Below are 17,846 nucleotides of genomic sequence, written 5' to 3' on the forward strand. Positions count from 1 at the left end.
ATTGTAATTGTTAACTGATGTATTGACTAAATAATCTGCTAAATAATCAATAATGAAAATAATCATCAGTAGCAGCCCTGCTGTTAATATCAAGATCATGTAGAAGAATTTGAAAAAGATGCAAATGGTCATACAATAATATTGTAGTGGGGGAAGTCCAAATGCACTGCACACAACAACTGGTTGTAACTGGCAGAGAAAACATTGTTATTTTCTTCTGTTTGTATGTATTTCAGCTTGGTTCAGAAATGTGTGTCCTTTTGACAGCATGTACTGTACGTGGGTATATGTTTGTATTTGTTAGGAAGCATTTAGATCATGTGGTTCTGACGAACCATTGTTGTGAGTATTGTAGTCCACGGCGGTGGTCAGTGGTGCGTCAGCGTGTAGGTGCTTAACAGCTGCCCACTGGGAAAAGGCGACCGTTACATCGGTCCCATGATGGTCGGACTCTGCCTCCCAGATGTGCTCAAAGCATCGGCATAGCCACTCAGCAGTTTTTGACAGATTTGTTGTGACGGCTGTTTAAATATAATCATTGTCCCAACAACTTTACATATCTACTGACAACTATACTGCAAGAGATCTCAGATGACCTTTTGCAGAGGTTGAATAGCAGCATGCTTTTTGAGCAGTGGTATGCAAGCACTTGTCACGCAATTGAATTACCACAAAGAATAGACATTGTGTGGGCTCTCATGCTCTATAGACACACACACACAGCCTGTGCCCCAAAGGGATAAGCCACATTGAAGTGTACATCACATTATATCCATTCTGACAACACACCCCAGTGATCATACACAATTAAGAGCAGTTGATCTAATTATTTCAAAACGTCTGCCTCTAACCACTGAGGGCATTTTACAGTTACCAGATCATAAATATTAAATTTGGATTTGTGCGTGCACTGAAAAGAGCTCAGCTGTGACAGAGAGAGTGCGGCTACAAGGAGCACCTCCCTTTTCTCCGTCCACTCCTCTCCCACCCTTCCACAGAAGCAGCCCATGATGTAATGTTCCTGCTGCTGATAGAGCAACCCCCTCTCCTGCTTTTTTTTTTTTATATTTCATTCCCCTCCCCTTCCGATTTGCTGCTGCCGCTGCTGCTCTCGCTGGTGGTGATAGTGGTTGTGGATGCGTGCGTGCGGTGCCGGTTCAGCTGCATCCCTGGGCATCTCTCGGGATCCCTGCAGAGCTCCTTTTCCTCTGTCACCACTCGACAGAGAGCCGCTCCTACAGAGCACTGCAAGACCTTGTCCTCTGCTGATAAAAGGTAATCTTTCTGGGTCATGACAAAAGAAATTCATTGTAAAAAAAGAAAGGAAAAAGGGAGTAGAGAAGAGAAGAGGAGAGAGAGTGAATTAGGGAGTGATAGGCGGGAGGTTGACTGAGTGTCCAGTTGAGTAAATTGGTCTGGTCGCTGAAAGCTTCTTGTCGCCACGGTGCTGGTGCTGGTGCTGGATGCCATGGCAATTGCTCCCTCTGTGCGTGTGCATGTACTGTAGTATGATGTTGGTTTCCATGGTAAAGATGACACGGATCCCATGCTGGCTCAGAGGTAATTCAGCATGTGTCGTGGAAAGCTACAATTACAAGTTTCTCATCTCTTGTGCATTAATTTTATTTGAGTGAAAACCGAAAGCTTTTTTTGTTAATACTCTTTTGAAAATATCCCGTCACTGTTGTACTTTTTTGGTTATAAAGAAACAAACAATAGATTTCATACTTCCTGAGAACATATGTCTCACTTTGATTCGTCTGCTCGACAAAAACTGGGCGTGTGCAATGACATTCATGTAGCGAGATGAATGATGCGGTGCGTGTTATCTGCATGCAGATTTCTGAGTGCTCCAGAAATTGAACAGTGATTTGCGATGCTTTACGTAGACGCTCAGCCAAACACTTTACCTTCTTCGTCATTGTCTTTCAACGGGATGTGCAGTTCTAGCAAAGGACCACAGAGGGTTGGTTGTAAATATACAGTAGGTGATTTTTCAGGAGTTGTTTAGCCTTAACTCTTGCACAGTATGAGATGCTAACTTAATATTTCATGTCTCGTCTGCCCCACATGTAGATGGCCTTATAACTAATTTATCCTCAGGATTTTCCCCGTGTTTGAGTCATCACTCACTTCCACTTCCTTTTGTCTAATGCTCTCCATTCATCTCATTAGGCCATGTCCCACAGTACATTATAAATATAACCTCTCTTTTGTTGTAATCATGTAGATGAACTAGTAAATCTTTAAATCACTATCTCATTAGCCCTTTGGGATTAGGATATATTCTGGAGAAGGCTCCCAGTTTGGATTAAGTCAAGGGAAACCATGTGGTACTTTTGGGGTTATTTCATGATTTCCCTGTAGGGAAGGGGTCATGTTTACAGTAAAGGTAATTGGTATTTGAGACTCAGCAGACACAGCATATTATCCCTGAGGTCATTACTCTTCTGCTGAAAATGGGTTATCTACCCACAGCCTGAATGTAACTAATTGACAGCTGAAATGTAAAGCACAAATATGTAATTTTCACTGAAAGACGAGGTATCGTCACCACACTGTGATTAAGTGATGAAACTGCCAATTGGCCATGATTGAGTTTGTCTTTAAACTCTTACCATCTAAGTAATCAATGATGTTAAATATTGAATCTAAAATAATTGCAAACTGCTTCTTTTCTCGGTAAAGTGGTGAATCTGTTCTGATCAACTTCGTTCTCTTTAAGTCCTAGTGGCTCTAAAACGTCCACTATATTGTAGAGAAATCAAATTCATTTTGTATATTCAATCAATATATATTGTTTTTGCCTGCAACTAACGATTATTTTCTTACGTGTTTAATAATTTAGTTTTTAGCACATCAGAAAACTGAAAAATGCCCACTGCCCTTTACAATTCCTCGAGGCCAAGACGACGTCATTAATGCCTCATTTTGACTGATCAAAAGCCTAATTTACTCTATTGTAAGAGACTAAAAAACAGAAGAAAATTCTCAAGTTTGAGTAGCTCGAACCAGCGAGTGTTTTTTACTTGCATAATAATTGAATATCAAAAATAGATGCTGATTTATTTACTGCCCACAGATTAAGCGATTAAAGTCTGATCCTTGCAGCTTGAAAACATTTAATTCAGAAATTGTATACTGTCCAATGAAAACCACGTTCCTGCATCTTTCTTTATACTGCTTTTAGTTTTAGAAACAACTTCTTGTGGTAAAAAAGATAAACATTAACAAACCCATTGGATTATCTAAAAAAGTCAAAGCTGAAGACCGCTTTCATGCCTCATGGAAAGTTTCCATTGTGGAGATACATGGTTTATAGGCCCTTTGCGATAGAAGATAGATAAGACGGATGACACAGATAAAATAGATTAGAAGGATGGATAGATAGATAGATATATAGATGTATAGACAGACAGACAGACATTAGCCTATGACATGAGCTTTGAGAATGTCATATCGACTTTGTTTCATTGGTGAATCCAATTTCTTGCCACTGGACCACAAACAATTGCTTGATTAATTCCCCACTCTGTTGCACAGATGATGACATGGTCGTTACTGTATGTGTGTGTGTGGGGGGGAGGGGGACCTGAGGTAGAAAACGCCGGAAAGTTGAGCTGCTGCCATAGACATGGAGGGCCTCCTGAGGAGCATCCGAGCTGTTCTTCTTGCTCTGTCTGTTGAATTTCTCGCCGACCTACTTGCTTTGGAGCTGTGCCATTGGCTCTGGTTTGTCAAATTGTTAATCCAATAAATAGCTTGGCAGTCAAAGCCACTTCAAACATATTTCTCGTCAAAAAGATAAACACAGATTATGAAAGTATTGAGGGGAAAAAACTGCCACGTCCAGAGCAAGCACCTGAAAGAGCGCATGCATTGATAAGTCACACTTCCAGCATGACAATGTATGATGATGTAGTAGACATGTGACTGGAATTACCGGGAACTGCAGCAACGGTTTTCAGACTAGTGAGTAATGGATAGTATGGTGACATATGAGCATGTATGCAACAGTGTAATGAAAGGACCAGGGGTGAGTCATGTAGATGGCTGAAAAGCTCTCACACACACTCCCCAGGGATTGTTCATTGGCATCACCTCCCTGCCAGAGGGCACTCATCCCACAAACCCTCTCTGCTGGAGAGCTACCGTGTCAGGAGTGGTGGAGTAATGCCTTTGCTTGTGTCATGCCGTGCCATCACAGCTGCTTTTTTTTCCACAAACAAACAAAGCTTTGGAGGAAAAACCTCAACATCCCAAATATCAACACCAGACCATCTGAGAAGAGGGTGATTGATCATATGCTTGGTGTATTACACCACATCAGACATGCTGAACCAGTCACACTCAATGTCTAAATGAGTCACTCACCTCAATTGTGGGTCACGCTGCCACCTCAGCTCGTACGTTTCCGGACAGCTTATTCACCTCAATTACAAACAGGAAAGCTTAGAAATGTAGCCTGTTTATTTGTGACAGTTCTGGGTCAACCATTACAAACTTATGCTCTGCATCCAAGCCTTTTTCAAATCCCACACAAATAGATTTTTATTTAAGTGTAGATCCAGTAGTTTTAAAAGATGACAAACATGTCATGCTGAATGTTGGTTAAAATTGGTATAAAGTGATGCACATTTGAGACATTTCATGGCACATTTATAAAAGAAGTTTTGAGTTTGAGTCCAAAAAGGACGTGTATGTTTGACATGGACAAAGTGTGCAAAAGTGGAAAAGGGCACCAAAAAAGCTTGTTTTGAAGTAGTTCTCCCTGTCATCAGAATCACGAGTGTCGTGTTTTTCAGTGGCCTCGTTTTACATTAAGACTGAGACTGAAAAATCAGGCCAAAGGACAAATGTAAGTGGTGTGAGGACAAGTTGTGACTTTAGTATCAGTTTTGCTTTATTACACAAAAGTTTATAATCCCAGGAAAGTTTGTTTCCGGGATGTTTCTTTTAGACGGTAGTGCTGAACAGATGCTTGAACCAAGTGTCGACCATTGTTACAATGTATACTGACAACCTGTAAGATGCACAGCAGTGTTTTTGCGTAAATTTGATTAGCTTCACTTCTTGTTCACAGTGGTTTTAGAGCTGAAAACATTCTAAAATCTCAGTGTTGTTGCCCTTCTTTCCTACTAAAATAAAATATATAAGAAAACGCTTTAGGTAGCCTAGCCGTGGAAAGGCAAATGTGCATTTCCTTGCATGTTCCCCTTGATAATGTATAACTGTGAAGATAAAGGAAAAGAAGAGGGAGGATGTGAACTATGCTTTTGCCATTGGCCACATTTTTCTGTCTCATGAATCACACAAATTAGAGTGTTTCAACATGTTGAACAGTGCTGTGTTAAGGAACACATTACTGCTGTAAAACTGTCTAGATGACACAGTCAAACAGTGTAATGGCTGAACACAGAAGACATGGAGCTGAGAGTTAGGTGTCAGGGTTGTCTTCACTGCTCCTGTCAGCCTTAGTGACTCTTAAGTAGCCAAGTGCTGCTATCTGGTGTGTTTCCATTAAGCTAATATGTGGAACACGAGGGCTTATCACAGAGCTGTGATTCCTAAACTATTATTCATTTATATAGAATGACCTGTCGGCACTTCTGCCAGCTGTGTGTGAAACATCTTAATGAGAAACAATCAAACTTGCATTTTCATGTTGAAATGTTTCTGCGTTCATCAGGCTGGTGTCTGGGGTTCTTTTATACATTTCATTGATCATCATGTGTTTTATAGATCACCATCAATACTAAGAATATCCAAGCATACAAAAAAAACATTTCTATCAATTAAAAAAATACAAAATACTGTTTGTACTTTTAGAAGATACCAATATTTACAACTGAAATACAAATGATCATCAATACAAAGCATATAATAATAGAACCACCTTGCTTTTCAGAATATTCTCCTTAAATATGAATTCGTCATTTGGTAAAAAAAGGTTTAATTTCATTTCCCAAAAAACAACACATTCTCTACACTTTCAGAAATGGCAGTATACTCAAATGTCTTCCATTTCTTAAATTTCTCATCTTCCCAAAACATCATTTATAACCAGTTGCAACCAATGGACATTTCTGCTGTTTTCCTAATTGCCATATATGACAGTGGGGTACACTTAGTGTAGAAGTCGGGGAGAATGGAGGCAGTGAAAAGCGACATTTTGAGAACAGCGACATCAACAAGGTCACAAACAATGAGATGGCCGGTCTGTTTGACCGGACTGAGCCACGTGTCCCTTTAACGTTCTATGGATTGTTTGCAAAAGGTCGTCTGCATGGCGGTGGCAGGTGGTCCAAGTCAACAAGAGGTGTGTCACCAGTCCGATGTGGCACGGGATATCTGACTGACATGGGCTGTAAATAAGACGTCCACTGAGTATCTTTCTTGTGGCAAAGTACGTCTCAGGTGACCGCAAGGAATCTTGACTCTGCTCAGATACACGGAGCCGACGTTCAGAATCCCAACGCCTCAAACTTGGCATCGCGTCTCCCTCTTTAGCAGTTGCCTAAAGTGTATAATTAGAATCTGCTATTTTAGAAAACCGGCGTCCCCGTCTCAACACCCCGCTGTCTTACACCTCTCTCTACTTGCACTGGAAATATTTTTGGAGAAGGCATGTGAAGTTACTTGGTGACACTTTTAACAGGACTTTTATTTAACACTTTGGTGTACATTCATTGGAACTTTTTTCTCTGTGATGCCATTAGAATACATGTTCAACATTTAATAACGATAGTGTTGATAATATCAATGCACAAGTACCAAATAAATCTCAGCTTTTTTGTAAAGAAAACATAAAGAGCAGTATGTGAGCTGAATTTCCACTTTACAATTCATGAAACGGCCCCCTGTGAGACCGTTTCATCACTTCTGTTTACTTTCAATGTCACGGCCTGAAAAGACATTTCCTTACCAATGTTACAAGTATTATTTTAGAAGTACTTTATGGCCTATCTTTACACACCGGCTCTTATTTTCAACTTCGTATGCCTTTGATGTAGCCTGTAGTACATTGCCTCATTGTTGGATTTGTCATTGATAAAATACTAAAGCATCTGTTGTATTTCATGCCAGCAGGGTGGCAGTGTTGCAACACTGGGGATATATGATTAACTTGAAAATGAATGGAATATTCCTGATGGACGAGTACATCTTCATTCTTGAAACTAAAGGGAAAGGAGGAGTGCGTATATGTACCAAAAAGAACATTTTTCACAGATGTATCATTTGATTCATCAAAAAAGGCCACTTTAGTGATGGTTAAAGCCTTAAATATGAAGTGATCTAGCAAACGTACAGCATGCAGTAGGTATTGCAGTAGGCTTATTGTTCATTGTTTATTGAAAAATGAATGAATTAATGAATAAACATTGTATGACACAACAGTAAATAATTTCAATTTTAGGGTACAAATGGTAGGAGTATGAGAAGAAAGGGTACCATGTTGTACTTGGTTAGTGGCATATTCTCCTAAAGTTTTTTTTTAAACCCGATAGTTACAGTTCAGGTCTACTCATTTCTGAGCATGGTGATCTTGATCATTAAAGAAGTGAATGGTTTATGGATGGCCTCTGATAGCAGATTGGACATTTTACGACGTGATTACTTTAGATTTTGTTAACTTCTCACTGATATTAAATGCACAGAAAGTGATTAATTGATGACTGTGATTTGGGAAAGTCAGATTTTTTTTTTTCTGGTTGATTGAAGTTACTGGTAATTACAATCATTAAAGTCAGTCTTTATTTGGATGCAAGCAGCTGGCTGAGAGTCAAACATCTGCAGTCCATCACAAGGCAACCAACTCCCATGAGAACAAAGAAAACAAAGGGGTGATTAGGACTTTGTCTCATTTAGTTTCTGCTCACATTGTAAATCCAGCCACGTCATGGTACGTTGCATAAATATTTTTCTTGTGTAACCTCAAAATGTTGCTTTTGCATTAGGTGGCAATGCTTTCCCAATAGCAGAAAGTCAGTAGTCTTGTGACCAGAAATTCCCAAGATACATCTGAAAGTTTTGTTAAGTTTTATTCATTTAACCAAGATTGACATTTGCATTCTTTTCATATAAGGACACTTGCTCTTTATTGCTCCTCTGCCATGAGCAGCGCTGCAATAGTCTCCTACTTGCGCCGTGTAACATGATTCTCTAAAACGTAATAATATTTCCACTGCTTCCTAAAAATATGAGGAATATTTAAACTTGCACAATGGTGGTCAAAGTTAAAAAGGAGTCACGCTCATCCTGTAGAAGAGCACCTCACTTCGACTCCCTCATGTCTCCCTCCCTCCCTCTGACAGTGTGTGATGGGAGGAGCTCCAGTGTGTTGAGTGTCCAGAGGCAGGCTGTAGTACGAGACTGTGTCAGAGGGAGAGTGTGGACCTGCGGACTCAGAGCTGTCATCTACCAGACTCTGCTGTTTCTGTGGAATTTTTCTTCTGACACTTCCTGGAGGAGGAATCAGTCTGTCTGTGTCACCTAAAGGAAACCTTTTTTAGATCTAAAGGGGAGTTTTTGTTTTCTCGGCTGAGTGGGATTGAGTGTAAGTACTGCTGTTACAGAGACTACCCCTGTGTTCATTAACTGTGTGGTGCCGGGGCTTCATGAATCATTGATGTGAGAACGCTGCAGTGTTGGTTACCTATTGAAAACGTGCCTGTCATATCCCTGTTAGAGAATTATTGAAAAACCTTTTATGACTAAGCCTGCATGGGGTTTGTTGTTAGTTTCTCTCTTTAAAGAGAAAAGTGGGTGTGAGCAGACACAAAACAGTCCTCCGCCCTCTCCAGTAGGTCTTTATCGCAAGGTGATAGCAGGGCAAGGGGATCATTAAAAACCCAGTCTGAGTCCAAGCTTCTGTATATGTGTGTGTGTGTGTGTGTATGTTGTGCTTGTATTTGTGGGTGATAATGTATGTGTAGGAGCAACCCTTGCATTTAGAGATGTTGGTCTTGGACTTGTTCTCTTTGGAAACACAGCTATTTACCTGGGTGTGTTCGTATTTTAGGGCTTGCTGGCTTGTGCCTGAGTGTCTCTAGTAATGCAGAAAAAAGAAACAGAGGATGGTTCTGACTCTTTAAACTGAGGCACCACTCATCAGGAGTGAGCCTGTGACCGGGAGGGCGGCCTCTTTCCACACATAGAAGTTAGTGAATGTGGCAGCCAGTGCACACACACACACGCTTTCCCAGCCTGGAAACTTTGTGTGGATCCACAGCAGTGTGGAAAAGCTGATGGGCGAGAACAAGAACATAATTATCCACACAAAGTCTAAATTGTCTTTGGTGCGTGTGGTTGTGAAAGCTGAGAGCCAGCACAGTCAAATTGTTGGGGAGGTTTTTAGGGGTTCATGGTGTGATGCTGGCAGCCACAAGACAGAAGCATCAGGTGTTATTGTGTGAAATTCAAATCTCTCACCCACGCGCTGCTGTCAGCACAATCGGGGCCAAATTGTCAGATGTGTGGGTGGTGTTAATGGACAAAAAAGCATTAATGGAAAAGTTTGTCAAAAGTCAATGAGGTCCATTTAAGATTTTTTTTTTCTCGTCTTGATACGTTTTGACTGCGCACTGCCAAGTGCCTTTTACTTGAAAAGCTCTCAAGCTCCTTTCCCTGTGTCAATAGAGTTTGACAAAGCTGCTCTTTTGTGAAGCAGAAGAAGAATAGTGTTATTTTCCATTTCTTTGGCGTGGGCTTAGGTTTTTAGTGTTTCATTAAACACTACATGTTCTATTTGAAGATCAATCCAAGTCATGTTTTAAAACTTAGAGTATAAAAAAGTTTGCATGGAAGAATAATTAGTTTTATATCTAAATTGACTGGATATATTTTCTTCTTCTCCATAATTCACAAATTTATTATTTTAATTTCCTTTTGAGTCCAGAAAAGTAAAGAAAGAAAAGAAAATGTGTTTTTATTATTGCACTTTGTTACCTTTTGCTGTTATCAATATACACATTTGTAAACTTTTTTTTAGGATTTTTTAGGATTTTCTTCTATTTTAATCAGGTTGTTTTAATGCACATATTGAAAATGAGCATACAACAGGAGGATGTAAACCCACCTTCAGACACATATCCTTAAATGATCAACAAACAATCAGAACTGGAATAAATAGGAGCTTTCATGCATTGTTTTATGTGGCTGATATTATTCCACAAGTAGGTGGAATATAATCAGCCGTGCTATCTCATTTGTGACAGAGGGAGTTTTTGTTTTATGGCTTTGTATATGGAGATTTATCTGTCTGCTGGAGAAAAGCCGGTCTGTGCTGACCTTGGCCTGCTGTTTTCTTTTGGTTTGATCCACAAAGAAAACAGCTGGCAGTTGCATTCTGGATACCAGCGGCCTTGACAATGAACCGCCTGTATGATGCTGTCAGAAAAGCTTTGGCTCGTTGGTAAAGCACGGTGCCTGTAATATCAATACCTCCAATCCAGACTTCTTCAAAAAAATGTATCTCATACCATGGTGATAGTCACTTGCAGAGAAAGGATGAGTATATCAGTGTTGCAGAGTTTAACTGGAACGCTGAAACATTCCTTTGCAGAGTGAACATTAATCTGATGCGGTGCTGTTCTACATCAAGTCTGCTGAAAGGAATACAAGCAAAAGGATGAAATGATGCGTCTGTGTTGTAAAGCTGCTCAAAGCAGTGAGCAACCTGTTGCAGATTACTAAATCTGACAAAGACAAAGAAGAAATAAATCTCAATGTTTTATCACAGCTGATGCTGGCCCCATATGCACATGTTTCCATTTTGTCAGCAAATATCCCAAGGGCATTTTCTCATCATTAGGCTACTCTGATCCTTCTCCTTCATCTGTTCAGGTTGACACTCTCCCTGTCATTGTGTGTGTGAGAGAGACATTGTCTTGATTTTCTTTCAAATGCTGTTTTGCCCTCCATGTGGTTTAGTGTCACTAATGTTAGATTTCATGACAATAACACAGGTTTAAACAATATCGTTTTTTGTACATAACGGTATGTGTGTAATTACAGACCAGAATGTATGTGACAGGAGCTCTGAATTGGATCTGATACTGTTATTTCTCTCATGAAATTCAAGGCATGTTTTTAAACTCCAGCCAAAATATCGCATGCTTCCTTCCAAGACTAGAGCTATGCTTACTGCAGTAACACAACATGGGCCACATAAAAACAGCTACTCCTTAATCATATAGTGTAGTGTTGTCCCTAATTACTCTGCAGAACAGATACTGTATACAGGCTTGTAGAAACCTGAATACCATAAGTAGAAAAGAAAGTTATTTTTAAAAATGTTGCTTAAAAAAAGGACAACATGTTACCATTTCTGCTATTTTTATTGATAATGTTTTTACATCCTGTTTGTTATGTGAAAGTTGGGAATGGTCAGAATGACACTGACCAAGTAGTGTCCTTGGTCAGCAGCACTATAAGGTTTTTTTTTTCCGTGTTGGTTTAAAAGTTGAGATTCAAAGTTAATTTTATATCTCGGAAAGAGCGGTTGACACAATGATCCCAAAAGTCCATTTAGTAGCTGTTCTGAACCTTTTGATGATATTGCATGATCTTCATGTCTTGTGATCTTATCTGACTCTGACTAAAATGAGTGACAAAGGGTTAATAGCTGAGGCAGAGGAGGAGTGGGCTGTGGAGTGGCCAGCCACTTGTAACCTAAAGGTTAAATACAGGCCTTCAGGGAGTCCTATTACTGTGTACTCACTGATGGGAACTCTGCAAACATGCATTCTAGGAGCACAGCGGGCTCCTCTGTTTATACCCAAACCACCACTGTGCCACGATGTGGGAAATGACTGTGGACATGGAATGAGGCCAGATCTCTGTATTTTCTCCAGTGTTTCACAAACCGTCAGACCCCATATGAAACGTGCACCAAAACACGTCACATACGTATGAATTGCTCCCGGATCTCGCCTTGTCCTCGCAGTGCCTTATTGTAACTGTACACAAGCATCTTTGGGAAACCATGTGTTTGCATCTACGTACGTCAGCGATTCTTGTGTGATGGTGTGAGCGTCGCAAAATTGTCTTTTCTGGGTGTGTTTACATCACCCTCCTCCTCACACCTGTTCATCTTGCATGTTATATGTTCAACAATAAAGGTCTATTTCAATCCTCGTAGCTATCTGCGCCCCTGACGGTGGACTTAAAGGATGACTATGGAGTGACACACACAGCAAACGTGCATCAGGTTGTTGTTAGCGGTCGGATATGTTTGTGTGCTTCCTGACAAAAGTACGAGAGTAGGACTGATTAATGGGATCAGCCACCAACCGAGCCTTGTTTAGCAGCCTGTCCCTCCCCCACCGCTGTGATTTGATATCTCTGAGCATTCCGGGATGTGCCCTTTACTCTGCTAATGCTGCTACTGACCCCTTCAGAAATTCCTGCCGTAACTCTCTGATCAGATGTCTAATTGCCTCCCTGAAAACAACCTGTGCTTTATTTGTCTATTAGTGTGTCATTCTGTACTAAGAAGTAGGTTGCAGTGAGATATTTGATGCACATTACTGGTTGAAACACTGGTTGTCACTCTTCTGACTGACGGACAAAGTTGTTCTTCTGTAACCTTGGACACAAATAGTGATGGGTGAGGCACGTGCTTCTCAGTCAGACATCCTTGCTGAAAGTTATGAAAGAGAAATGTGCAAAGAAAGATGACAGGGAGGAGGAGTGATGCTGGTATTTAGTTATTTCATGCTCTGTTAAGATCCATGGGGGGGGGTGAGTGTGTAGCTTTTATCCCTTAAGAACACCCCTCCCTTTAATGGTCTGGACGTATGTAATGTAACCTGCTCTGCGCTGTGTTCTGCTTGGTGTCCCCCCCATTCCAACTCTGTATCTCAGAGTTGGAATGCTAAACACATTCATCGCCTCAAAGGCTTTGTCAGATATGACTTTTTTATGGCAAAGCAGAGAAAATCAGACTTTAGTTAGCCAGATGTTTAGTGTCTATGTGACACTTAAGGGTAGGGTTGAGCATTTTAAGTGATTTCTATTCGACTACTCATAAAATGATTATCAAATACAAAAAAAAGCTACCATTTGCAGGTCATCAGAAGACTCTGTTGAACAATGGGTCTTCAACTCCTATCTCTGAATAAAATGGCAAATGACGGTTACATATGACTCCATGGTAAGAGATCTCCATGAGTCTGTAGCATGGACTGTGTATAAGATGTGGACGTAGTAGCTGTGACGTCAACCATTTGTTTTGTGGACTGCCGTTTTGAAGTCTTGAGTTCTGCATTTTGGCCGTCGCCATCTTGGCTGTTTGCAACCAGAAATGGGGGTGGGAACGAAACCCTGAATAACACATTTTTAGGCGAACCAAAAAGGTTACAACTAACTAAAACACACTGTGAAACGATTAAAGTTGTAATGAAAACACAGGCTCCAAGACAGGACAACGTCGGGGTAACGACCTGTCATCACTAGGTAGCTACGCCCTAAAGCATACTCTGCTATATCGTCTATTTTACTCAAAATGGGACCATAATTTACAAAATGAACATCATGCTGTATTGAAGAAGACTTGAAACTAGAGATGGAGACCATATACTCACAGTCTCAAGTGATAAATCAAGTCATTTTCCCATATACTTCTATATATTCTGATTTATTTTTGCAACAAGAGAAGTGGCCCCCTGCTGGCTATTTGAAAGAATGCATGTTTAAAGCACTTCCGCATTGGCTTCACTTTTCAGAACAGGAGGTTGTCTCCTGGTGAACAGCAATCGCGTCCTTGTCGGCACTTTGCAGATCAGCCCTCAGTTTCAGGTCAGCATACTTTTCCTGAAGTGCCCGTCAGGTCGTCGGTTTCCTTCACTTTTCATGTGTACAAATAAGTGTAACATCACGAATGTGGAGCGACTGTTCGAAAGAGTGCACCTTTATCCCCATTTTTAAGATATTATTTCTTTTTAATATCTTGTACAGATGGATCCTTGACACTGAAACATGATCTCTGTCCCTCAGTGCGTTATACCTCTAGTCCAAGAGACGGAAATAGAGATAGAGTAAGGGGGTTAAATGTAACAGAGACCACAGGACAGCAGCAGCAGACTAAAAGCTTCCTGTGGCAGTACAGAGTGTAAGCCAGCCGTGGCAGACAGCCTGGCAGGGCAGATGTTTTAGGTGAGAGGCACAGTAGATAGCACCGTTTGAATAATTCATCAGCTGGGATTGAAGATGTGATATATTAAGACACAGCACACAAGCCATCTTATGGCCTCTTTCAGCACTTTTTGTGCAGCGTGAGTGGCTGCAGGGCTCAGATCCCCGTGCATCTCTGCTTACTCTCTGGCAGTTATCCACCAGAGTCTGGCCAGTGGAGGAGACAGTTATAGATGTGCTGGCTCTTGGTCTAGCGAGGCCTCCAGACATCTGGAGGGGGTGAAGCTGTTCAGCTTGCAGGTGCAGTTTAAGCTCACAGGAACTTAACGCTCCCCAATATGATTTATTCTGTGGTCAATGGGTCTTACTGGTTTAGGTGATATGTTATCTTGTCTGTCTCTACTTTGACAGGGAGTTTGTGCTGTGTATAAAATGATGATCTTACTGTGTTTCATTTTCTTAGCTTGACAATACTAGGCTACATGAAGTTTACTTTGTGAAATAGAAATGTATAAATATTTGCTGTCAGTTCAGAGAAAAGCATTCAGTCTGTGTCCTCTTTACCTTGTGTTTAGTTGTGATGCAAGCAAAATAAGTTTTATTTATTCTGTCCCTGCTCATGGGTCAAGTCACTGACCTTACATCTTATAGTTTATAAATAATGTCATGAATCACTTGCCCCATAGTGATGTCAGAGCGCAGTATGAACTTCAGCGCAGCCTTTTGGGTTTGTGGGAATCGAGTTTCTTTGAGAAACATAAGAAAGTTAGAGGTTTACTGACATGACTTTAATATTTTCTTTAAACACTTAATCTTAAACAATGTCATACTGATACACGAAATGGGACTTTGGCCTTCTTGTGTTAAGACAGACTATGTCTAACCCTTTTGGTGTCTGAGGAGAGGTCACATGCTCTGATATCACAGTGGACACGCTCAGCTTTCGAATAACAGATCATTTCACCTCCATCTTTCCATGACATCAGCTCCATCTACACGCATCCAGCGATGGGGGCCTGGGCGCTGTATGGACCTGTCAGGAGATCGTATCTCAAACGCACATTACGTATAAACTTCAAGGTTCCTTTTTAAGTCACGAGTACCTTCATATCTTCCCAACTCTAAACTAACAATTTGGCACTACTAATGTCACAAACTGTGTTGTAATTTAGTCTTTGTTGTTATTTTTACTTACAATTTTACTTCCCTAGGATGAACTAATTATACCATGTGCACAGCGATTAACAAATCATGTGATATAGTATATCTGCCTGTATACCTGCAGCCAAGCACACTGAACTCTGTAATCTGATAGGTTGCTAATCCCCTTATTATGCTTGTCTGGTTAAATGGAACAGTCAGTCAGCCATTAAATCATCTAGCCTAGGGATCAATGTGGGCCCCATCATTTTGCTGTGTGCTAGGCCGTGTACAGCGTGATTGAAAGGGAAAATAGAAAAGGGCACAGTCAAAAATGTGAAGTACAAACATGTAAAATTTTATCTAAACTGAACAATGCTACCTTGACAAATTTGCCCTTGAGTGGCTGCATTAGCATCGTCTATAGAGTGATGCTCTTGAGTGACAAGGGCTCGCCTCCCCCGTATGGTGTACCAGATACGCTGCCCTTATGGGTCAAAGCTGGTCGTCTTGGATGTTGGATATCAATGATTGGAATTTACCCCCAATATCAGTGTGCTAAAGATTCACAAAATGGCTTGGATGACTGGGATACCAGGGCCTAAGTGACTCCTGAGGAGTTGGAGGGAGGAATGTGCAGCTCACTATTGATCTTTACTAAGTGAGGTCACTGCATGTGGGAGGCAGCTGCCCCACTCTCAGACCCCACATAAAGGGGACGGACTACCCACACAAAGATATTTTAATGTGGTTTATCTGCCAGAGAGGACTTGACTTGTGCTTGATATCAACTTTTAGGAAATACTGAGGATTGTAGCCAGAGATGAGTAGCAGACAACAGGCATAGGAAAGCTAATTGTCTGCATTATATTTGTTTTTCATCATTTGTTTAGTTTATCTCATGGACTAGATTTAGCGAGTATCAGACAGCCAGTCTTTACATTATCAGCTTTTTTTATTTCCCTCAATGTTTTTAAAGAGCATTACATCTGAATCGATTAAAAGATGTCTTGTGTTTCTGAGTGTATTGTGACTATGAAGGAAGACTACGTTCAATGGCATGGTGAGAGTTGTGAATGCTTGAATGGCGTTTCTGAAATATGCAAATAATCAAACCAAGCTAGAGACATATCCAATACTATTTGGTAATATTAAAAAAACAACACAAATGAGTAGATTTCACTTTGCTCGTTGTAGAATGCCAAGGCGTGCTCGGCATTTGCTTGAGTTAGGGGCATCGTTAATGAAAATGACTTTGAACACAACCGGATTAGCCTTGAAACAGTTCTCACAGGTGTCATTTTAAATGGGCCGTACAAAAGATGACTGAACCTGATTACATCTGCTGGGATGAACACACCACTCCCTGGGATATCATTGTTCCTTGCTTTTCATTTTCAAAAGGGTAAAAAAAAAAAAAACACGATAGCTGTCTGGAAATCACATCCGCATCGGTCTTTGAATAAACACTATTGTGTTTCAGTTGTACATGTTACACCTTGTTTGAAAAGCTATTCACATGGTCAAGGTCGTTTCAAGAGGCAGTAAGGCGCATCATCAACATAATCCAAACAGCTCCTTATAGTTTTCAGCTGTCCAGCTTAATAGCCGATCCTACTTTTACGGACCCACAACTGATACCTGGGCCGATACCGAGTCCCGATCTGATACAAGTGTTTGATTAGTAAGCCTATGGCTCAGTGTGTGGATCCCAGTGTGGGATCATTCTTTTATGTGTAAGGTAACATCAGGCTTGACTTAAACATTACTTCCCTAACTTTGTAAAACTAAACATAACTCATAAAGTATAGTGAGAAAAATTGTTCTTAATCAAATTAGTTACCAGATCGGCCTAATGTCACGATTAATGATTAGCAACTTGAGTCGGTAGCAGACCAATATCCGGTATCTGTATCTAGAAGGGCAATGGAGACATCGTTCATGAGTGGGTCCCTGTTTTGTTCATTCACATTCGTGCACACCAGCATGGTGTTGACGCAATACATAATCCTGCCAATGATGTTGCACTATTCCACTGATTTACCTCCCTTTTAATGCCTAAAATGAGCTTTGCAAGTGTTTCATTAGGAAGGAAACGCATCCATCCCATTTGTTAGATCTCGAGGATACACATAATGAGATCGGGTGAGCAACACTGAATGTAAACAACTGTTTACATAACTCCACTGTACACCTCCGCAGTGAGACTTGGGAAACCTTGAGCTGCGAGTCACCCACTGGTTCGATCTTGAGGGTTACGATCTGCTTCTTAGACTCAAAAAACTCTTCAGTTGTATTTAAGTCGGGTCTGTGGTTTGCGCCGTTGATTGGCATATAGAGTAGCAGAACTTCTGAGCCTTTTATCGGTCTCATGCAGTGATGGATGTGTGCAGCTCTTTGCCCAATGGCCTATAGCCTGAGCTGCCTAAGCCTCTAAGCTACTGGAATGCGTACAGCTTCTTGCTCTGGACTTCAAGGGAGAACAGCCACGCCACTTTGTTTACAGCCTTTCATGGATGCCACATCAGCATAATCAATTTCAAAGAGGATAAACATTTAAATGCATTGTT

General features: G+C 40.8%; 1 protein-coding gene across 2 annotated transcripts in view; it reads left to right on the top strand.

Moving 5' to 3' along the window:
* Window positions 1-1,001: 1,001 nt before the first annotated feature.
* Window positions 1,002-17,846, top strand: part of sema4ba (sema domain, immunoglobulin domain (Ig), transmembrane domain (TM) and short cytoplasmic domain, (semaphorin) 4Ba) — a 46,816-nt gene continuing 29,971 nt past the window's right edge. Inside the window, exon 1 of one of the 2 annotated variants that reach the window (XM_031859330.1) lies at window positions 1,002-1,275. The gene's annotated coding sequence lies outside the window, so the exon portion shown is untranslated. The other variant, XM_031859322.1, reaches the window with a different exon arrangement.

The sequence above is a fragment of the Anarrhichthys ocellatus genome, unplaced genomic scaffold, assembly GCF_004355925.1.
Source record: "Anarrhichthys ocellatus isolate YVR2014 unplaced genomic scaffold, GSC_Weel_1.0 scaffold2, whole genome shotgun sequence".
Classification (NCBI taxonomy): Eukaryota; Metazoa; Chordata; class Actinopteri; order Perciformes; family Anarhichadidae; genus Anarrhichthys; species Anarrhichthys ocellatus.